The sequence below is a fragment of the Notolepis coatsorum genome (genome assembly GCF_963971535.1).
Source record: "Notolepis coatsorum genome assembly, chromosome: 13".
NCBI lineage: Eukaryota > Metazoa > Chordata > Actinopteri > Aulopiformes > Paralepididae > Notolepis > Notolepis coatsorum.
This window is the reverse complement of record NC_140177.1, coordinates 53952687-53977215: the sequence shown is the minus strand read 5'-3', so window position 1 is coordinate 53977215 and position 24529 is coordinate 53952687. Positions and strand designations below refer to the sequence as shown.

General features: G+C 43.4%; 1 protein-coding gene across 2 annotated transcripts in view; it reads left to right on the top strand.

The window, feature by feature from the left end:
* Positions 1-10629: 10629 nt before the first annotated feature.
* The window catches only part of LOC311238820 (gametocyte-specific factor 1-like), a 37516-nt gene continuing 23616 nt past the window's right edge, over positions 10630-24529 (top strand). Inside the window, exon 1 of one of the 2 annotated variants that reach the window (XM_084327020.1) lies at positions 10630-10769. The gene's annotated coding sequence lies outside the window, so the exon portion shown is untranslated. The remainder of the gene's footprint in view (positions 10770-24529) is intronic. The other variant, XM_084327021.1, reaches the window with a different exon arrangement.

Below are 24529 nucleotides of genomic sequence, written 5' to 3'. Positions count from 1 at the left end.
TGTGATTTTTAATGCACAATAAATATTCAACATTCTCTTTTGAGACTCCGCCTCAGACTCTTATCATTTGGCACTAAAAGCTAAACATTGTCACCGGTATGGCTGTCCGCAACATGTCATTAATTGTGTGCGAGAGGTCGATCAGTTAGCCCAGGGGTCAGCAACCTTTACTATCAAAAGAGCCACTTTTCCCCCGTCCCACAAAATAAAATGCTCAGGGAGCCGCACAACCTATTTACCCTTAAAATGAAGATAACACAGTGTATAACATTTTATATATCCCCAAGCATACCCCACATTTAGCATAAAACGCCTGACGCATACCCAAAGTAATTTGCGATTTATTATACTTTATACTTATAGCACACAGTTTGTTGCATTAATGGGATTATAAAGCAACAAAAAGAAATATTTTGACTTTTTAATTGCTGTTTTTACCTGTTATAACAAAGGAAAACCTCAAACTCTTATGAAGTGGAGAAAAAATACTGGCTGTGTAGACCTATTTTTTAATAAAAAACAGAAGAGGAGACAAAACACTGGTGTCTGTAGACCGACTTTGAAATAAAACCCTGAACTATTCAGGTATATTTGAGTCCTTCCCTTATTTGTGGAACATTTATAAAATAAAAGTAGTCTACTTTGAAAAAAGACTACCATGTGTACTGTAGACCTACTTTGAAATAAAACACAGAAAAGGAGAAAAAACACTTGCATCTGTAAACCTACTTTGAAATAAAACCCTGAACTATGCAGCTCTATTAGAGTCCTTCCCTTATTTGTGGAAAATCTATAAAATAAAAAGTACATTTTTCGTTGTTCGCAAATTTCGCACCACATATCAGGCATACAGGTAAGCCTTTTGTTGACTAAATATCTTAGTTGATGAAATTTTTTTTCATTTAAGTGTCACAGTATGACATCGATATCCAAAAAAATTTTAAAAAATAAAAAAAAATTAAAATTGGGCCAGGGAGCCGCAGCTGATTGGCTAAAGAGCCGCATGCGGCCTCGAGGCCGCAGGTTGCCGACCACTGAGTTAGCCACATTAGCGTGAGCTAGGTTAGCCACTAGTTAACGCAAGCTAGATGGAAATACAAACAATGTAACGTTACTGGTGAAAAAGTGATTTACCTTGGAATACTCCTTTGCCAATTTGCTGTACTTTGCTTGCAGGTCTGCAGCTGGATTATGAATAGTCCCAACTTTAGCCAAGGTAACGTTAAGCTAAAACTAGCTTTTCAAATAGCTCTTCAGCTAATGCTAATAACAGAGCTCCCCGTCACACTGCTCTGTCGGGACGATGGCATTAAGAAAAGTTATAATTATTTTGTCTCGTCTTGTTTTAGTCAACAATATACATGAAGAGAAATTACATTTTTGTGTCCTCAGTTGTGGTCAATGATATTTAATAAACTATTTAGTCTCATTAGCGTCACGTGGTCTTCAATAACGTGACGTCACGTCTCGTTGTCGTCATGAAAAAAACCTTCGTTGACGAACATCTTTCATCTTCATTTTAGTTGACAAAATGAACACTGTCCAGCAGCACCAGCTTCCTCAAGATGTCATCCACCTTCCAATATGGAACCAGTTGCAGCCCTAGCCGGATCAACCCGGGGGCACGAAATGGCTGTGGCGAGCGAGGAAAGCCGGTGGCGGGGAGGGGGGAGCGTCGCAAGCACCCTTGCCCTCTCCGACACCCGGGGGCACTGACATTGGTGATGTCGCCGGTGACTCAGTGGGAGGCGGGTCCCGGGCCGGGGTAACGGCGGACGGCCTCTGCGGGGGGGTAGGGCCAACTCTAAGGGTTGGGAAACGTCCACGTGGGCGGGCTTGATCCTGTCTACTGACACGGTCTCCATCCTACCACCCATGTCGACCATAAGGTCCTTATCACCGTGCTGCAGGACCCTAAACGGGCCATCGTAAGGGGGGCGTAGGGGCCCATGGTGCGCGTTGTGGAGAACAAAAACGTACTCCGCCGTGTGCAGGGTACCATGCTGCGAAGTGGGGATCGGGGCGAAAGTCTGAGCGGCTTCCCGCAGGGAGGAGCGTTGGCCGGCCACGCTCACACACTAGCAGCCACTTTAACACTCATGCCGCACACACGCACACTTATGGCCAGAGGAAAGGCCACTTTAAATTAGTATAACATCAGGAACAGTGTATTGCACTACTAAAGCTACCTAGCATGTCCTATATGCTCTGTAAATACTATGTACAGATACCGAGATGGCACACCATGTACCTGTTTATTGCACTGTTGTTGTTATTGGATTCTTTAATATGTTGTACCACTGTATTTTTATTGGATTCTATTATATGTTGTACCACTGTATTGCACATCGTCGCGGGCAAGACCAGCCGCATTTCATTGTATACCTGTATGCCGTGACAATTAAAACTCTTGACTTGACTTGACTTGACCAGGGGGTCGTTGCGTCCGGGATAAAATCCCCCGGGACGCGCAATGTCTGGCTGTATAACAGTCAACGAAATTGATGACGAAAGATCTTCGTCAACAAAGCTTTTTCCCGCAACGACAACGAGACGTGACGTCACGTTATTGAAGACCATGTGACGCTAACGTCACTAAATTATTCATTAAATATACCACAACTGAGGACACAAAAATGTAGTTTACAAAAACCATGACGAATTCTCTCTTAATTTATGTTGACTAAAACAAGATGAGACAAAATAATTATAAATTTTAGAATAAGTCACGTTATTATTTCAGCATTTCCCATTTCCGTTTCCGGGTTAAGCTCTGCAGCGTTTATGTCCCACTAAAAGCCAAGCTACATAACATACGTGAGGCTAAAAACCGTGTCCCATGTCTCTCGTGACTACAGCTTATACCAATAACCATGAACGGAATCTGCTACTCTCTCAACACTCCTGCGGCAGCTGAACAGTTCTACCAAAAGAACATAGCATTTAAGACGACGGAGGCTAAAAGCGATGGCTAGGCTGCGAGAACAGCTAACGTATTAGCCTGGAACCTATATCCCAGACACAGACTTGCTCTCTTTCATCTGTGTACACCCAATACTATCAACATTACACATGGATACAACAAGGACAAGACCACGTTCACTTAAAAAGGTAATGTTGGTATGAAAAGAAAAGAAACAGACGAGTAGGGCCTACAAACACTGAGATTGACCCTGCTATAATAAGTTATGAATCCCTTTAGCGCTTGAAGTGCACTAAAATGTCGTAATGACTTTTTATTTTTCATATAATGTTGGGTACATGCTCAGTAGAGTTAGAATGCTCCCAGTCTTAGGGGCTGTGATATTTTGTTACCACACTTTATGCACATAGAAGTGCGGTGGCAGGTTCGCTAAGCTAATGTTATTAGCCGAATGCTCTGATGGGGGCCGCCATTTTAAGTTTAAAGTGACGTCAGCGATCTACGGTACGACTCGAGGGACAAAAGGGAATGTGTGTGTGACGTGTGTGAAATTTGTACAGTAGGTCCCAGTGAGAATTGCAATCAGTGTGTACTGTGTATTTACACTATCCTAATGTTCCTTTGTTGGTAAAAAATAATTTAAAGCAATTTAAATCAGAATATGTTCCATTCCATGTCTGACTATTTCTGAATCTATTGACCATTTCAATGAATGTTTGGTTACTATTGGGCTTCTAGCCTTCTACTGAACTTATTGTGAATCAGCTGATAGGGTTTTGGCTAGACTATACTTAATAAATATCATTGCATTATTTACAATATAAAAATATAAAATGCCTTTTTTTCATTAGCGAAAACTAGACAAAAATCATCGGTTTTCTAGGTAGACAAAAATAAACTGCATGTCTCTGAGTGTCGAGTCCATTAGCCTCTGAAAAGACTGTGCCGCGTTCTTAAGCCTGAACGGCATCCACAGGAATTCGAACAGTCCGAAGGGTGTGACCACCGCCGTCTTAGGGACGTCCGAGGGGTGCACCGGCACCTGGTGGTAACCACGTACCAGGTCCACCTTCGAAAAGACCAGCTTACCCGCCAGGTGCGCTGAGAAGTCCTGGATGTGGGGGACTGGGTAGCGGCCTGGTGTAGTAACATTGTTGAGGCGTCTGTAGTCACCGCACGGTCTCCATCCGCCGTCAGCCTTAGGGACGATGTGCAGCGGCGAGGCCCAGGGACTATCTGAACGTCGGATAATCCCCAACCTCTCCATGTTGGCGAACTCTGACCTAGCGACTGCTAGTCTGTCAGGATTGAGCCGGCGGGCCCTAGCTACTTCAGTCTCGACCGTGTGTTTGGTGGTTGCGGCAGAGAATGTAGGTTGTGTTAAGCTGGGAAACTCCCGTAGTAGGTGTTGGTACACGTCATCTTCTGCGAGTGAGCTGGCTAGCCCGCTGTATACCACTTCATCGCGTATGCATGTCAACGAAGCATATGTCTGGGCGTCTATTAGGCGGCCGTGTCTAACGTCCACGAGGAGCCCATGTGCACAAAGGAAATCCGCGTAGTGGGAACGAAATGTCGGCCGTGATCCCACGTGAACCGCTGACCCCCAAAACACAGTTCCACGGTCCTCGTACTGTAGGTGCGGATAGGGTTGTCGTTGGCGGTCGTCAGACGTGGACCTCCATCACCGCCGGCGGTGTCCTCCACTGTCGCTGGCAGGACGCTCCTCTGCGCTCCGGTGTTGCAGAGACATTTTCGACCGGAGAGTGTGTCTTTAATAAATAGTAGCCTGTTCGACGTACCTGCGCTCACGGCCGCTACTGAGCGCAGGTGTTGGCGTTTCCCGCTTTGACAAAAGTGCAAGGTGGGCGGCATTTTGTCGCTCTCGCGCCGAAACGCGCGTGGTAATAACACAGGGGCTAGCACCTCTGGGGCTAAGTGCCGAGTGGCTAGTGAGAGAAAATGGTGGTTTTTTCAATGTATATTTGGTTTAATAAAAAGACGCTTTAAGAGGGTAATATCATTATCATCACGGGATGATATTGACGGTAGGGATGTCCGATATTATCGGCCGACCGATATTATCGGCCGATATCGGCAGTAAAATGTGATATCGGAAAATATCGGTATCGGTTTAAAAAAAGAAAAAAACAATAACAATATTTGTTATATATATATCCAGTGAAATGATTAGTTACCTGAAATTATTCAGTTTTTTGGGGTGGGAAACCCTGCATATATCGGTATCGGTTGATATCGGTATCGGAAATTAAGAGTTGGACAATATCGGAATATCGGTATCGGTAAAAAAGCCAATATCGAGCATCCCTAATTGACGGTGGTGAACCAGTGGTTTCACAGGCACAGGCCGCGTTAGGAGGGTGTTTGTTTTGAATTCCGATCTAAGACACAACAAAGATAACGTGGACACAGAGGCATAGAGCGAGGGAGGGGGGTGACATCCTTAATGAAAACAGTCGAAAACTGCATTTTGATGTGTGTAAAGGTTAAACGCGGTTGTCATGACAGCGCGGCACATGACAACCAGAAAGGGGTGGGCTATCATAGCTATGACGAAGATCCTATAAAGCTGACGGTGGTTCCGGGTAGGGCCAGACTAAAATCTGACTGAGACCAAGGAAACGAATCCCACAGGAGGGAAGAGACCAAGAGACTCTCTCCTCTCATAGAGAGGGGGGGGGGGAGGAAGGATGCCACATCATCATTAGCTTCGGCTAACGCGAGGAGGGTTAGGCTAAAAACCAGGCCTGACCACCAGTGGACTGAATAGCAAAAGGACAATAGACTGAACACACCGAAAGATCATTAGAATAGACTCTTCAAGGACAATACAATCTGTTAACATCTGAGCTGAGGTTTCTGTTTATATCAATAAACAACGCTTTTCCTCATAAGGTATTACGCTGTGTCGAAGTGTCGAATTCTTACGGAGGTGGAGAATTATTATGGTTTGCGGATCGTACTAACGGGGAGAGATAAGGATTATATTCAGCCAGTATATGAGACGTCAGGACCATTAAAATTACACAACGCAGAGGAATTGGATGGAGAGAGGATAACACAAGAAGACGTGATACTGGCCAGATTGATCAGGATCTAACACTAGGTAGAAGCGGTCTGCTTCCTCTGCCAAAGCACAGGGATCAGTAATCGTTGTATTGGCGAGTGCCGTCTGCACCTGTGGCGGCATGTGCCTGAGGAACAGCTTGATAAACAAGAAATTAGGCTGTTCAGCACCCAGTAGGTTCAGCATCATCTCCATATGCTCCGAAGGCTTGCTGTCTCCCAAGCCTCGTATAGCAAACAGGCGTCGGGCTCGCTCTGACTGCAACAGCCCGAAAATTTTAAGGAGGTGCGTCTTAAATGCCTAATATTTGTTGTGGGCAGGCGGAGCTGTAATGAATCCTACCGTCCTCGCTGCTGTAGCGCTGTCAAGGCTCGAGACTACGTGAAAATACTTTGCTATGTTCGTCTCGGTCTCGGAAACTTCTTCGAGACTAACGTCGGGGTCACCAGTGTAGCGCTGAGAGATGGGAGTCGGAGGCGGTGTCTCAAAGCTGAACGTAACGCCTTTAATATTCATCAGTACAACAACAACATGCTACAGTAGGTTACTCACCCACCGCAGGACCGGACACAGAAGAAAAAAAATACTTCCAACCTGACGACATCAATCTGATAACCAACACAAATGGACTTCATATATTTCACTTAAATACAAACAGCCTGAGACCTAAACTGGTTGAAATCAGACAATTGTTTTTTAACGGTAAGGCTAACATATTGTGTTTCACAGAAACAAAACTAGACTCATCTGTACAGGATCCAGAGATTGAAATCGAGAACTATTCAATAGTCAGGAGGGATAGAAATCAGTATGGAGGTGACGTCTGTGTGTATATTCACAAAGATACCAAATCCATCAACCGTACTGACCTTAACCATGATGAAATTGAAACTGTTTGGATTGAAATCTTATTTGAAAGGGCAAAATCAGTACTAGTAGGCACAATCTAGAGACAGCCAGAACACAGTGGCTTCTATGACACACTTGATGGGTGTTTAGCTGGGGTGGAGGGCATAGAAAAGATTCTTATTGGGGACTGGAACACGGATATGCTATGTAAAGCAGCACCCGTCTTCAAGGCCTTCAGTAGGTTTTGTGATCTGCACGGCCTCAGCCAGCTAATCACCCAACCCACAAGGGTATGTGATTCAACACAAACCACCATTGACCTCATTCTGACCTCTGACAAGTCCATGATCTCCAACAAAGGGGTGATAGCATGCGGGTTAAGTGATCAATCATTATATGATTTTCTGTACCCGCAAAAAGCTAAAACAAAAGGCAGGCTGTCACAAAACAATCGCACCTAGGGACCTCAAAACCAACTCTAGAGAGGCCTTTAACCAAGAACTGGAGAGCATGGACTGGTCAGATGAGCTCAGTGGTACACAGGTTGAAGAAACATGGCTTGGATTCAAAACTAAATTCACAACAATACTTAACAACATGGCACCCCTAAGAACCACCAGGGTTAAAAATCTGAACTTCATAAAAGTCAGACAAAGCTTTCCAAAAGCTCAAACAGTGAACTCCAAGCCCACGTGGTTGAACAAAAAATTCAAAGAAACAGACTAAGAAATTACGTAAACACCATGGTCAAAACAGCAAAAAAAATTCATCAATGACAAAACTGAGGAAAACAAAAACAAACCATGTGAACTTTGGAAATTACTCAATAATCAACTAGGCTGCAGTAAAGCCAGATTCTCAAACATAAACATAAAGCCGGACAACACGCTCATCACAGACAAGCAGGATGTAGCCAATTACTTAAACATTTTCTTCACAAACATAGCCACAACACTGGTAAACAAACTACCCTCCCACTCAGGGCATTATGGGGTAGAACACATAGTAGCATACTACAAAAACCTAGGGGTCCGCAAAGACGACTTCAAACTGGAAATGGTAACAACAGACGAGGTACTCAAAAAACTGAGCGCCCTCCAACCTAACAAGGCCACTGGCCATGACAACATCCCCTCCAAATTCCTCTGAGACTCAGCAGCCGCCATCACCCCAGTCATCACACACATAATAAACCTCTCCATAAAACAGGGACACGTCCCCAAGGACTTCAAAATAGCGAGAGTGACCCCTCTGCACAAAAAGGGCAGCAAATTAGACCCAGGCAACTACCGCCCTGTTTCTATTCTTACCTCCATCTCGAAAGTCATGGAAAAAATAGTCTACGAACAGGTCGAAAAGTACCTAGCGGAAAGAAATCTAATCTACGAATTCCAATCTGGCTTCAGAACATCCCACTCCACTGACACATGCCTTTTCTATTTGAACGACCACATCAAACAAGAGGTGGACACGGGCAAATACTGCGGCATGGTCATGCTGGACCTACAAAAGGCCTTCGACACTGTCAATCACTCCATTCTGATTGACAAGCTAAAAGCTATTGGTTTTGATAGTTTATCAGTGAGCTGGATGCAATACTACCTTGAGGGGAGAGATGGTGGAGGTAAACGGTACTCTACCCCCCCCCCCCCCCCCTCACAGTGAGCTGTGGTGTTCCACAAGGAAGCATACTAGGACCACTACTGTTCCTAATTTATGCAAATGACATGTCGTCAGCTTGTGACTGCAACTTGTTCTTGTTCGCGGAGGACTCAGCCCTGCTGGTCTCTGACAAGAACAAGTTACAGGTTGAAAAAACCCTCAGCTCAGAACTCGGCAGAATCTGCACCTGGCTCGCTGATAACAAACTATCATTACACCTGGGTAAAACAGAGTCCATTCTCTTCGGATCAAATAACAAACTCAGCAAGACCGACGGCTTCTCAGTTACAGTGGGTGACAATATTGTCACAAGGAAAGATGAAATTACATAACTAGGGTCCATCCTAGAGGCAAATCTTTCCTGTGATAAAATGGCATCCAAGGTAATAAAAAAAGTCAACCAACGAACTAGATTCTTGTACCGGATCTCCTCTCTGGTAAACAAGAATACCCTGAAGACTCTGGCAGGAGCACTCATTCAAGGGTACTACGACTTGCACCTCATGGTACCAAAGCACCTCAAAGGCGCTAAAAACAAGATTACAAACATCACAAAACAAACTGGTCAGACTACTACTTGACCTTACTCCTAGAACCCACCTCACCCCTGCCCACTTTGACTACCTAGGATGGCTTAGAGTAGACGACAGAGTACAGCAACTTGCAATGGGCCTGGTCTACAAGATACACTATACGACTAAGGTACCCATGTACATGTCAAAATACTTCCCAAAGGTCAGTGAATACCACGACCACAACACCAGAGGAAGTTCAACAAATCATGTTAAACCCAGATTCGGCTCAAACAAGGGACTAAACACGTTTCGCAATTATGCCACATCAATGTGGAACGCCCTACCCAAAGCTGTAAAGGAATGTGAATCCCTACCCACATTCAAAACCGCTCTAAAAGAGCACCTACGGGAGGCTGCAATTCGAAACTGGCCACCGTAATGTCCAAACACCCCCACCCCCCTCCTAATAGACCTAATAGTTTCCTCCCCTCCATATGTATATATTCTCTCCCCACCGTATGTATGTTTCTCTCCCACCCCCTCCTAATGTACAGTCTCCTCCCCACCGTATGTATATATTCTCTCCCCACCGTATGTATATTTCTCTCCCACCCACCCACCCCCTCCTAATGTACAGTCTCCTCCCCATCATATGTATATACTCTGTCAGGATCTATGGGTAACAGTACTGTATATTTGCATATCATATATGTCACAAATGTAACAGTACTATATACCTGTATATGTCCCTATGCCATAAATGTCATGATGTCATGTATGTTGTGTATGTCATAAATGTCACTATGAATTGAAAATGGGGGACCCTGATGTAAACAAGACAAACGTCTTTCTCTGGTCTGCATCCCCTTAACAATTGAATGTATTGAGCCGTACTGTATTGTACCCATTCTGCAATCTGTTAAATAAAGTTTTCATTCATTCATTCATTCACTCGATAGAATGAATGCCGGGGGTAGGAAGTGCCACCGGGTATATAACGTTCGGGGGAAACCAATGTTCCCAACAACAGTTCTGTGTGAATTATGTACAATCACTACAACAGCAACATTTAAAAAACCTTTCACATGGTTGACATTCATTCAGCCCTTTTCCACCCATTACCTCCTGCTCCTCGCCTGACCTTTACTTGATCCCAACACAGGAAAATATCAGGCCCTCTGACACATTTGCGAGTGGAAAAACGTCAAAATGGGACCTGCGAAATGATAACATGTTGCATAAAGGACACAGTGTAACACTTTCCAGTAGGTCTCAACTAAGTAACTACCATCCATTCATAGAATAGAATAGAAGTATGTAACCCAGGTTTCAGATGAATAAGTAACAGATAAAACATAAATAGTTCATGCTATTGTGTTAAAAACATAAATAGTTAATGCTATTGGGTTATATATATATTTCATGTGAGGTCAACAATATTTTGACAAATCCCTTTAATTTACCCCTCACTGCCCCTTTAAATCGTCTCAGATTCGCCCCGCTTGTCGTCTGCAGCTGGATACTATTGCGCTTGTCTCAGAGCAGATGCAGAGGATCACATTCATTCACCTGCTCCCCCCCCCTATCTCCTCCCCGATTTCAGAATCCCGGAAGTGTTGCGGTGGTCTATACAGAAGCATCTTGATAATAACTATCAAACGGTCATAAAAGATTCCCCCGTCTACAAAACCGAAGTTGGTGTTGCTGTTTAAGACTTCCCAAGACGGTTTTGGTGAGTTGTATCAATATTGTGCTGTTTCATTGTCTAATCAATGTATAATGTTAGCTTCCCCACGAGCATGTTAGCAAGCAATGCTAACGATCTAATAACGTTATGTGCTCCATAGCAAGCCGTGTTAGTAAGCAATGCTAACTAGCTAATAACGTTAGCTTCACCACGAGCCATGCTAGCAAAGCTCTAAGCTAATTTTGGTTAATGGAAACGAGAAACTATTTCAAAGTGTTTATAATTGTATTGATATGTTGTATCATGATAAGGACATGGTCCATATATTTTTTCGTTGTGCCTTTGAGAGTTTACTATGGAATGAGTTTTGATTGATTGATTGCAGAATGGGTACCGTACAATACCTTGGGGTTCCCAAAGTCGGGGTCGCGAGCGGGGGGGGGGTGATTTGATTTTTTTTTTATCCATTTTTTTTTTTTTTTTAATGCAGTCAGGCCACTGAACTTAGAGCAGGCCAGGCCAGTGTTTCTAGTTGCACCAGCGCAATAGTTAAATAACCTATGTGGGGAACAACCAGGAGATCACTGCAACTCACACAAGTTGGAGAACAATAGGCTTGTTCGAGATGGATTTCGGTTAGCCTCGACTAGTAGACGAGAGTAGCCGAGTGAAGCCGGGGGAGGAGTTAAAAGGGCGGACACTGCCGATTTCACGAGAGCCTCTCGCCTAGTCTCGTATGGCAGATACGCTTTCACGTCACCACACACACATTACACACCTGTCCAGCTCATTATAATGCGATGGCAAAATTAGATCAGATTCAAATGTACAGCACACACCATATATACTGCTATAGTGGAATATACTATTCATATACCATAATGTATACCATCTTGTTGCGCGCTCCTGGCCGCACGCACACACAACACACTGCTGAATAATTCTGTTTTGCATCAATATATATATATGTATACTGTGTATATTGAGGCAAAACAGAATTATATATACAGTATTGAGGCAAAACAGACGACGCATGTGTGTGTGTGTGTGTCTGACAGCTTGAAGTTTATCATGATGATATGATGATAACGCATAACATAATAAAGTTTTCAATCAATCAAACGTCTCATAACTCCCTGGCTGTCACGTGGCTGGTGACTGACAACTTTTCTGAGCCATAGGCGCTTTGCCCGACCATAGCAAGTCGCTTCCCAGCCGGGAGCAACCGAGTCAGAGGTACTGTGGCGCCTCGCTCTGAAGGCTGCTTGTGGCTCGCTCCCGCGGGAGTTCCACGCCTCGCCTCGTCAGATTTTCAGAGCAAATCGGACAACATTCTAACCGTCATGCAACGCGCTTGGCGAGGCAGTAGTAAAACCTGCGCAGATCTGCGTCCGCCTATCCCATCTTGAACAAGCCATATCTCTCTCTCTCTTGCTCTCACACACACGCACAAGGGAGCCGCATGTGATTGGTGGAGGCGGGACCCTTACAAAAAACTGCTAATCATCAGACACATGCTAGCATGTAATAATCCCCCCCAGAAAAATCTACTTTGCATTTGAGATATTGCAAATATATGCCATCACACACACTGGCATTTAAAGGGTTAGAATTATAAAATGAATATGTGGTGTTATGATCAGGGCTGAAGTTGAATAATATTGTATTTTTTATCAATTACAAAAAAACTGAAAATCCATACAAATCTGTTGTTGCTAATCATACATATGCTAGCCTGTTTTTTAACAATAATTTGTGATGCCATCACAAACACTGGCATTTAAAGGGTACAAATAAAAGAATTACTGCACCAGAATGCAGGAAATGAAGTCTTTGTAACAAAAAAATTCCTGGTGGGGGACCCCCTGCTTAAAAACTGGCCTGACTGGGGCTATATTTTGCACTATATTTCCTGGCCTGAATGATTTCCCCAGTCCGGCCCTGGTTAAAAGCCTCCAATGCTTAGTAGTGTGTGTGCATTTGAACGTTTGCATGTTTCAACCATACATTTCCATTTTTTTTACCTCCTATAATAGTGGGGGTTGCGGCTCTCTGACACCGTTATTTGGGGGTCGCGGCCTGAAAAGTTTGGGAACCCCTGCAATACAGTACAGCTCAATACACACAATGTCATGATCAGGCATGCGTTCTTCATGGGACGGGGTTGCAGATAAGTACTCGCTATTTGCATATCAATAGCGTCAGGTGTGTTAAATACGTTCTCAGATACATTCACACCTAACTTGTTGTGAATGACATGTGTTACATTCCATTCGTAGAGGCAATTAGGCACTGTCTTTAGTCTGTGCTCAAGCGAGGGGACATTAAATGCGCATTCGCAGGAGCGCGCGCACGTGCCAGGAGCGCGCGTGCACGTGGCGCCATTAGGTGCGTGCAACCCCAGATGATTTCAATAACGCACCACTGGTCATGATGTCATGTATGTTGTGTATGTCATAAATGTCACTATGAATTGAAAATGGGGGACCCTGATGTAAACAAGGCAAACGTCTTTCTCTGGTCTGCATCCCCTTAACAATTGTGTGTATTGAGCTGTACTGTATTGTAGGGCTGGGCGATATGGCCAAAAATTATATCGCGATAACGATATAAATTAAAAAAAAAATTAAATAGATTAAAAAAAAATCAAATATATATTAAAAAAAAATTATTTATTTTTTAAACAACAGATGTATGTTTATTTTGCAGCAATTCTTTGTCGTTGCCGCCATCTTTAGTGTTACATCCCCTCACACTTCAGTTATCAGGCTGCAGCTGGTTTGAAAGCGAAAGTAAACTGGCTTCTCTGCTGGCTGTGGCTCCAGGGGAGTTGAACAGTTCTGGCTCTGCTAGTTTCTTTTCTATATTTTGGCGCTTTTTTGGTGGACAAACCACCGCACATGTGCACCGTGACTCATGACTGGAGACTAGCTCTCCTAGCACACATAGCCTACTGTGTACAGACGGTTTCAAACTGTATTTTAAATTAGAAAGCAAACAAAATAAAATAAAAATAAATCTCAATTTGGTCAGTATTGTCATTTGGACAAGCAAAGCCATTACTTTAAGTTGCAGGCAAGAAAGACAAGTCTATCCACTGTCTCTGGTTTTAAAACTGCCCTGTTGCAGGTCAGAAAAAAAATATTTGATTTGATTTTTTTTTATATAATTTTTTTATATAGATTTTATTAAAATATATCAAGATAATTATCATTATCGTTATATCGCCCAGCCCTACTGTATTGTATCCACATTTCTGCAATAAGTTAAATAAAGTTTTCATTCATTCATTCACACAATTGTTAACACAATGGCGCCCAAGGACGTATATCTCCGTGTTTCGATTCCACCCGTTGTGGACATAAGCACGGATAAATCCGTGGCCAGTTGTTATTGCTTTTATTCCATATTAATAACTAGGGATGCCCCGATCGATCGGCCACCGATCGTTATCGGCCGATAATCAGTATAAATATGCGATCGGTGATGATGCTTTATTTCAAAACCGATCTCACTCGCTGAGTTCTGTCTCAGACACCGGGAGCTGCACTCACTCCCACACAGTGGTGCGGCTTCTGCTCCTCCCTCCAGCCCCTGTAAACACGGGTCTAGTCTAGTGGGACGGGAGGACGGCGTCTCCCTGAGCTAACGTTAGCTACCGTTACAAAATGACTCCGTCAACCATTCACTTCCAGTCCAATACATGATGAGGCATTGTCTAACCGAACGGTATCTAGCCGGCCAGCTATCGATAGCTCCTGACATCAACAAACGCTCCAGCAAGTCTAGTAGAGACGTGTATGATACCTCAGCTAGCTCACGTTAGCTGACGCCAGCTCACTGTTCAAAACGAAATGTCCCACTGAACTAAATAGTTCACCGAGGCGCTGTATCAACGTTATATAGCTGGCCAGCAGTAGCCACAGATAGCTCCTGATATCAATGTTTTATAACACTCATTCGATGCGTATTCGAGCTGAGGGCATGTTGTTGAATATGATCAATAGGGTCCAGCTGCAGCTCCGGAGAATCCTGGCCGTAGCTGCAGGCTACTCGAGTATACTGTAGGGTCCAGCTGCAGCTCCGGAGAATCCTGGCCGTAGCTGGAGGCTACTAGAGTACACACAGACAGTGGAGCTTGTTGCGTGGTGGCGATGTCTCGCAGATAATACAAGTACAAGTCTAATTATATAATATATATATTTTATAAAAAAATTAAATAAAAGAAAATGTATATAAAATTATTTATTTATTTTTAATCAAAAACGATCGGTATCGGTATCGGCCGATATGGCTCACGACGATCGTGATCGGTATCGGTGGCAAAAAACGTGATCGGGGCATCCCTATTAATAACCTATTCAAGGTCGCCGAGCGCCACTGCAGATTTACCCTACCGGCCAGATCCTCTTAGGGGCGCTATCGCGATAATGCAGTGTGCCCTGTGGCTGAACGGATCAGTCTTTTTTTTTTACTTTCAATGGAGATTTCAGTTAGCAGGATTCTAGATGTGTAGCCTGTACCTTGGATTACGTTTTGCATCGCAGATTTCACCATGCAATAAGGGGATTTATCATCAGCCAATGGACATATCGATCTACCAGATGGCGATCGATAACGGGGAAATGCTCGGGGGGATCCCACCGGACCATGGTAAGATCTTTTTCACGTAAAGTACATCCCGATCGGACCTTGTTTTGATAGCCATCCAGGCGTTAGGCCTATGAGGCTAATGAGGCTAACGCCAGGGTTCGAAATTAACGGGGGCTTGGGGCATAATGCCCTTGAAAATGGACAAAATGCCCTCGAAAATCAGTTAAGGGGGGCACTTAATGCCCCCGACAGTTTACTAATTATATATATATATTTATCCGGTAATGGAGCGTCTGTGTATCGTACGGTTCAGATGACGCGCAAATAAAAAAATTCATTTGGCAGAGCCGGTGTTCTGCACTGGCTGCAGGCAGCAGCAGCAGCAGCACGGCAGCCCAATTCTCCACTTGCACAATCTCAAAGTAGCCATTTCCGGCTGACTTCCGGTTGCCAATGGCACTTCCTGTCCCATCCAAATACATTGGTTTTAGCTACTTTTCTCCCCTTATTTAAACAACTTTGTCGTCACAGAGAGGCAATGAAACGTTTGTATTATTATAGTATAGAATGTATTTAATAAGCAAACGTTTGTCAGCAGGGTTTTTGGGCTGTATTTCATGTAAAAACGTTTACTGTTAGTTTCCTTGCTCAGCCAGCATTAGCTAACAGAAGCTAGTGGTTAAACAGGCCGGATTAGCTTTGAGCTAACTATCTTTCCCGACCCATGTATTCATTCCATTCTAAACATAACGTTAGTTTACAAAACATGACCCGTCTATATAACGTTGAGGAACAAATTATATAGACGGGTAATGTTTTGAACAACTAACGTTACGTTTAGAATGGAATGCATCGGCAAAGATCCGTTAGCTCAAAGCTATTCCGGCCAGTTTATCAACTTCCTGTCATTTAGAAATATGATTTTATAGTGAAAATCATTACCAAAACGTCCGGAAAAACCTAACGGGAGCATTATAGACGGTCATACAAATGTACAAATGCTATAAGGTGGCAAGAAATGCACTATAAACAATACTTTGCGGCGTCGTTTCTTGCGCTAGCCTCTTGTTAGCCAGCATTAGCCTTAATAGCTTTGAGCTAAGGATCTTTGCCGATGCATAAAGTATTGTTTATAGTGCATTTCTTGCCACCTTATAGCATTTGTACATTTGTATGACCGTCTATAATGCTCCCGTTAGGTTTTTCCGGACGTTTTGGTAATGATTTTCACTATAAAATCATATTTCTAAATGACAGGAAGTTGATAAACTGGCCGGAATAGCTTTGAGCTAACGGATCTTTGCCGATGCATTCCATTCTAAACGTAACGTTAGTTGTTCAAAACATTACCCGTCTATATAATTTGTTCCTCAACGTTATATAGACGGGTCATGTTTTGTAAACTAACGTTATGTTTAGAATGGAATGAATACATGGGTCGGGAAAGATAGTTAGCTCAAAGCTAATCCGGAAGGACAGCTAACAGTAGCTACTGTCTAACTGTGATGCATTTTCTGTTTGCAGTCCAATGTTCACCAAAACACACACCCACACACTTATAATTTGTTCCTCAACGTTATATAGACAGGTCATGTTTTGTAAACTAACGTTATGTTTAGAATGGAATGAATACATGGGTCGGGAAAGATAGTTAGCTCAAAGCTAATCCGGAAGGACAGCTAACAGTAGCTACTGTCTAACTGTGATGCATTTTCTGTTTGCAGTCCAATGTTCACCAAAACACACACCCACACACTTATAATTTGTTCCTCAACGTTATATAGACAGGTCATGTTTTGTAAACTAACGTTATGTTTAGAATGGAATTAATACATGGGTCGGGAAAGATAGTTAGCTCAAAGCTAATCCGGAAGGACAGCTAACAGTAGCTACTGTCTAACTGTGATGCATTTTCTGTTTGCAGTCCAATGTTCATCAAAACACACACCCACACACTTATAATTTGTTCCTCAACGTTATATAGACAGGTCATGTTTTGTAAACTAACGTTATGTTTAGAATGGAATGAATACATGGGTCGGGAAAGATAGTTAGCTCAAAGCTAATCCGGCCTGTTTAACCACTAGCTTCTGTTAGCTAATGCTGGCTGAGCAAGGAAACTAACAGTAAACGTTTTTACATGAAATACAGCCCAAAAACCCTGCTGACAAACGTTTGCTTATTAAATACATTCTATACTATAATAATACAAACGTTTCATTGCCTCTCTGTGACGACAAAGTTGTTTAAATAAGGGGAGAAAAGTAGCTAAAACCAATGTATTTGGATGGGACAGGAAGTGCTATTGGCAACCGGAAGTCAGCCGGAAGTCCCTATATTCAGGTTGTGCAAGTGGAGAATAGGGTCCAGCTGCAGCCAGGTGCTAGTCAGTTTGTGTAAAAATGGCACGCACAATATAAATCAATCTTCATTACGACTTTAAAAACATAGCCATTAACATTACATAGGCATACACACATCTTGCCATAGCGTTAGCAGTTTGTACAAAACAATGCACGTTTTAACTATGGTAGCCCGACGCAGCCCGCAAGCTAATACTATACAGTCAATGAAATGTCACCGTAGCTACTACTAGCTACTGTAGCGGAGGAGGAAATGGGAGTCTGAGAGGCGGGGTGTTTAAAGACAATGATAGGCGTTTATTCAACATCCAAGAAGGCTAACATACAACTGTGTTTTACTAACTCCAACCGGGACTATTATCAAATCAAATCAAATCAAATTTATTTATAGGGCCCGACAACACACGTTAATGTCCCCATGGGCCGTACAGGTCTTCTTTAAACAAGTCAAGAAGACAACATAACAATAAGTCAAGAACAGAACAAGAACACCATAGGGTCCAAACATTTTTTAGATGAATGCAAATAAATGAAAGAATGCAAGCACTCCCAGACATACCCCACGCGAAGGTAAGGAAAAACTCACTAAAACCTAACAATAGGGAAAAAAAGCTCCACAGGCAATGTGGAGGAGAGAAACCTTAGAAGGGCCGTTCAAGGGGGGATCTCCCTTCTTAGATGTCGGTGATAGTAGTGTTGCAGACGGACAGTTGGTAAGCATGCACTCATGTGTGTGGTGAAACACAGATGAGTGCATGCAATAGCAACTGTACATTTTGAAAAATTAAAGATAGAGCTAATAGCGATAGCAACTGAACATTTTGAAAGATTAAAGATAGAGTTGATAGCGGATCTATTTGAGGCACAGGGGCGGCGCAAGAGGGTCACGTCCTCCCCGTCTTAGTCACGGGACATTCAACACTCCGGTCGTTGCTCAGGGACAGCCGGAGACAGGGGGAAGGGGGGTGGCGCAGAGAGGGTCGCGAACTCCCCGACATCATCGCGGGACATCCGGCACTCCGGTCACCACTACGAGACCTCCGAAGACAGGGGGGCACGCAGAGGGGGTCGCAATCTCCCGGCCTTCGTCACGGGACGTCCAACACTCCGGTCAACACTCCAGGACAGCAAGTCATAGGAAGACAGGGAGACGGGACAGGCGTTAGACAGCTCATGAGATTGTAGTAGGCGGACATAGCAATAGATACAAGTGGTAGGCATATATGTGAATGGAGTAGATATATGAAGTAAGCGTATTATGTGAATAGAATAGAAGTACTTAACCCAGCAATGAAACCGCGTTGACTGTTAATCTGTTAACAGTCTGTTAATCAGTTGACAGGACCACGGACAGACGGCGGTGAATAACTGATCCAATGCCTCGGAGGTGCATGTAGAGCAGTCACTACAAGCTTGGCCAAGACCCCGAGGCATCCATCACCTTGGTCAGCGCCAGGAGACGGGTACTCAGAGAGAAGGGGGAGGGAGGGGGGGGGGGGGGGGGGAGAGTTAGAGAGTTCCCATGTTTGTGGTGCTGCAAAGGAGCAGACATGTAGTACCCTGTAGTGCCATGTAGTAGGGGTGGACGGTATGGTCTAAAATTTATATCACGGTATAATTTGAAGCATAGACGGTAACGGTATATATCACGGTATCATCGTTTTTGATAAAAAAAAAATATTTTATAATTTTTTTTTTTTTTATAAAATATATATATTATATAATTAGACTTGTACTTGTATTATCTGCGAGACATCGCCACCACGCAACAAGCTCCACTGTCTGTGTGTACTCTAGTAGCCTCCAGCTATGGCCAGGATTCTCCGGAGCTGCAGCTGGACCTATACTCGAGTAGCCTCGAGCAGAGCTACGGCCAGGATTCTCCGGCGCTGCACCTGGACCCTATTATATTGGAATAACGTTAGCAAGCCCTCAGCTCGAATACGCATCGAATCAGTGTTATAAGACATTGATATCAGGAGCTATCCGGCTAAGCCGGATATATAACGTTAATACAACGCCTCAGTGAATTATTTAGTTCAATGGGACATTTCGTTTTGAACGGTGAACTAACTCGCGTTAACGTGAGCTAACGGCTAACAGGTAGCACACACACGTCTCTCTCTACTAGACTTTGTGGAGCGTTTGTTGATGTCAGGAGCTATCGGTAGCTGGCCGACTAGATACCGTTCGGTTAGACAATGCCTCATCATGTATTAAACTAAAAGTGAATAGTTGACTGGGTCATTTTGTAACGGTAGCTAAGCTAACGTTAGCTCAGGGAGACGCCGCCGACAGCTGAGCTCCCGTGTCCCGTCCCACTAGACTACTAGATCCGTGTTTACATGCGTGCGGTAGGGGCTGGCACGCCCACTGCGCGAAGCCTCCTAAATAACTTTTTCCAGTTCGCACATATCTATTATCTATGACTAATTCTATCTATTTTTAGGGGCAAATGCGAGTGAAATAGTCGCGCTGTGGTTACTTGACGTCATTGGTATTTTAGAGCTGCACTACCGGTTTAGACGGTATAGTCAAAATCCATACCGTAGAGCAAATTCATACCGTTTATACCGTATACCGTTTATACCGTCCACCCCTACCATGTAGTACCCCGTAGTGCCATGTAGTACCCTATAGTACCCCATAGTGCCATGTAGTACCCCGTAGTATCCTGTAGTACCCTGTAGTGCCATGTAGTACCCTGTGGTGCCATGTAGAGCTATGTAAGCCATGTAGTACCCTGTAATGCCATGCAGTACCAAGTAGTACTCTGTGGTACCATGTAGTACCCTGTACCCTAACTAAACTACCCTATAGTAAACTACCCAGTGGTACCATGTAGTACCCTGTACCATAACTAAACTACACAGATTAATCTAAAGGTCAGTCCCCGACCAGGTGAGATCAAGGTAGGTTGAAGGAGAGAGAGAAAAGATGAGTCTTAAGCAGGGATTTAAAAGCTTCGACAGAGCAGGCGCCCCTGATGACGGCAGGTAATTTGTTCCACAGGTAGGGAGCGCGGTAGACAAAGGCTCTGTGGCCGGCGGATTTCTTTTTAACCCCAGGGGTCGATAGAAGCCCCGCATTTTGTGAGCGCAGAGCACGAGCGGGCGAGTATCGGGAGATGAGATCAGATAGATAGAGCGGTGCAAGCCCATTTAAAATTTTGTAGGTGAGGAGTAGCACTTTAAAGTCAGAGCGGGCTTGGATAGGAAGCCAATGTAGGGCGGACAAAACTGGTGTGATGTGATCAAATTTTCTAGTTCTAGTTAGTATCCGTGCAGCCGCATTTTGCACGAGTTGAAGATTTTTGATGCTTGAATTAGGTAAGCCTGAAAAAAGTGCATTACAGTAGTCCAGACGTGATGAGACAAAAGCATGAATCAGGGTTTCAGCATCAGCCAGAGTTAAAATGGGGCGTATTTTTGCGATTTTACCGCTGTCCCACTGCATGTTGATGTTATGAACTCCATGATGAACTCCTCCTAACGTTACCGGAGTTGAAGGTGCCACACGCTAAAATGTCCGTGGGGACCCGGCGCCAACCCATAGATAGTTCCAACTCACCGAATTACGTAATCCACCACAGTTGCACTCAATATTTAAATAATGTTAGTCTAAATAAATGTAGACAGAAACATAATAATTTCAAGCAGAAAACGAATCTTTCCATTAAGAACTGACAATCAGGGAATTTAAACATGGTTGACATTGTTTTTGTGTGTTTATATTAAAGAAAGGAAAGTCTAGTGCTGGCTGAGCATATTGTTTGTTTGCACTAAGTTAATACTTTGACAAATGTAGCCTATATTTTTCAGTCAGTTCGGTCTTTGTGTGCCAAACATTATTTAAGGCTGTAAACACTGTAAACCTTTTATTTTATTTTTAATAAATGAGAAGCATGTTTAGATTTGAGTGTTAATTTTTTTTTAATAAAAATTAACGTATATCGAACTGAAAGCCGTGACCCCAAAATCATGATACGAACCAAACCGTCCATTTTGTGAACCGTCCCACCCCTACCGTTTATCATAAAAATTCAGTGCCCCCGAAATACAAAAAAAAGCCCCGAAAATCAATTAAGGGGGGCAAAAAAAGCCCTTGAAAAAAAAATTTAATTTCTAACCCTGGCCTAACGCGGTTATTGGTAATCAATAATCCGATCATATGCAGTTTGAGTTTTAACTGGAGCGTATCTATAACCGAAATGCCATTGGATTTAACGTTATTAGCTATTAGCCCATTATCTCGCCTTCCAGGAAATATACTAGACCGAAATGAGAACGTATTGATGAATAATTTTTTCTTTAAGCCATTTTGAAGGAACGGTTTATGGTCTCAATTCACAATGAGAATGGACAGATAGCAATACTATAAAGTATAGATTTAGCTCTACAAACAGCCCCACGTCTGTTTACATTTCACGGTCCTCTTGACATTAATTAGACTCATCCCAGTGGCCGCGAAAGTGTTAAGGGAATTGATTGATAGATTGAAAATTTTATTAACAGATTGCAGAATGTGTACAATACAGTACAGCTCAATACACACAATGGGGATGCAGACCAGAGAAATACTTTTGTCTTGTTTACATCAGGGTCCCCCATTTTCATTTTCAATTCATCATATTTTGGCCAATGTTCAGCTGCAAAAACGAATAATGTAAATTATGTTATAAGACATTGATATCAGGAGCTATCTGTAGCTACTGCTAGCCGGCTAGATGACGTTAGACAATGCATTAGGGCTGACCTTCGAAGCTTTTTTTGGCAATCGAAGCTTCGGGCCGAGCTTCAATTTTAATTCGAAGCTTCGACCAAAAAATATATATATATATATATTAATTATAATATATATATATATATATTTTTATCTTATGTTGTGGGACTTGTACAGCACATTGGTAAACTTTGTTGTTTTTAAATGTGCTCTATAAATAAAGTGGGTTGGATTAATTAATTAAGTTGCCCCTTTCGTGACTGTGACGCAGCCAACAAGGTTTCACTCGGCTGCACTGCCTGGGTGCAGTGGGGCTGCTCTCACAGCCAACGACATGACATTACATAATTATGTTGCAACCTTCGTCTATCAAGCAAACAATTATATAAATATTTATATGTAGTTGTAACTGAGGGGTTACAAAACCCTGACTGTATTAAAGATTGTGATAGATTAAACCACTGCTAGTTATGTACTTTAATTACTGGCCAGACAGTACATCAAATATAGATGGTGAACACCCACAAGAACACGGCATTGACAAAGAAATAGTATTTGAGGGTAATTTATTATTATTAGGCAACGTTAGGTTACAGAATGAGAATTAGGGTCGCGCTTGTATGGCGAAGAATATACGTAAAGTCAGTCAATAGCATGAGTCACTAAGAATAGCAGGAATCCTACGATGGGTCTAAGTTGACACCACCTGTCGTATAGTAGCAACTATATAGGGCAACACTGGTACCGCCTGGAGACAATGGGTTCCCTCCGGGGGTGTAAGGCCTGGAGGGTAGAGGAATGTTCGGGTACTCCGTCTGATTCAATGAGGAATAAAGAGACTCCAGGTACAGGAGTCGGTCCTTGTAAACTCCCTTGATCAGCAGCAAAGTAATAATTGTAATCCAAATGCTCGACAGCATTGATGACAGCTAGCCAGCCTCCGTCCACGAGGCCGGCCCGAGTTGTAATCCTCACGAGGTTGAATCCCAAACGATAGTGGAAATCAACTATGCTCTTCTCCGGGTACCACGTTCCAAATCAATATAATCCAACCAGTAATGGTTCTGCAATCGCCGACGCCGATTCTCCTGTGTACATGTCCAACGGTTCTCCGCCTAGGACTCCTCGGGTGTGGGCGACGTATTTAGACCACACACCCTGGTTAAGTACACTAGCTAAAGACACGACGAACCGCTGGGTAATGCTACACACGAACAAACTGTGGCCGCACGATATACAATAAATGAACGACTATTCACTTCACATTAGATTAAGTCGAACTCAACGTTACTTCATTAAACTCTGACACTTTTACCATTCTATTCGCACGCGGTTCTCAATGCTCTGTTAGACGCAAGGTTGCTCACTTCACTGCACGTTGACTCGTGGTGAAGGTGGGTAAGGTACTGAACGAAGACACAAACCTAAGCACGGTGTGCGCACATTGCGCTGTATTTATACTTAAGTGAATATCTAGTCCCAACCTCAGTCCTTGTCTGGTATCACTACGCTGACTCCGGGCATGTTCCGACATGCCTGCACTTGTCTTTGAACCTGCCGTTGGGGGCTGGCGCCTGGGGGCGCTGTCCAATAGGAGAGCGAATATTACTCTGGTTTGAACGCAGGTAAAGGGATATTCCGTGTATATATATAAACAATATACAAAGTATATCAAACAATAAAGGTAGATTCTCAGTTTAATCTGGCCCTTCACAACAGTAGTTGATGGAGACAAAGGCAGAATTCGACTTAATTAAGCACGTTTTATTAAGACATATTTTTATATGGGTCGGGACTAAGGCTGAGCCCGAACGTTCGTTCGTTAAGCTGACATTCGGACTTTAATTAATGGGTTCGAACGTTCGGTGAAAAAAAATAAAGCAGGCGCAACGACGGTGAGGCGATGTGAAGCGGCGCGTCCCCCGAGTGAGATCGCTCGGCTCAACCAGTATGGTCTCTGCCGGGCTGTTGCTGGATACTCAACCAGAGCTCTAGTCTCAACCAATGCAATAGAACAATTTTGATTGAATGACAGGCGATTCTGCCAATTACGTCACACCGCTTGCACCCGCCTCTGCTGTTACCACCAATCGGCAAGCGTTTATTATTTTTTTTACTTCCGGCAAT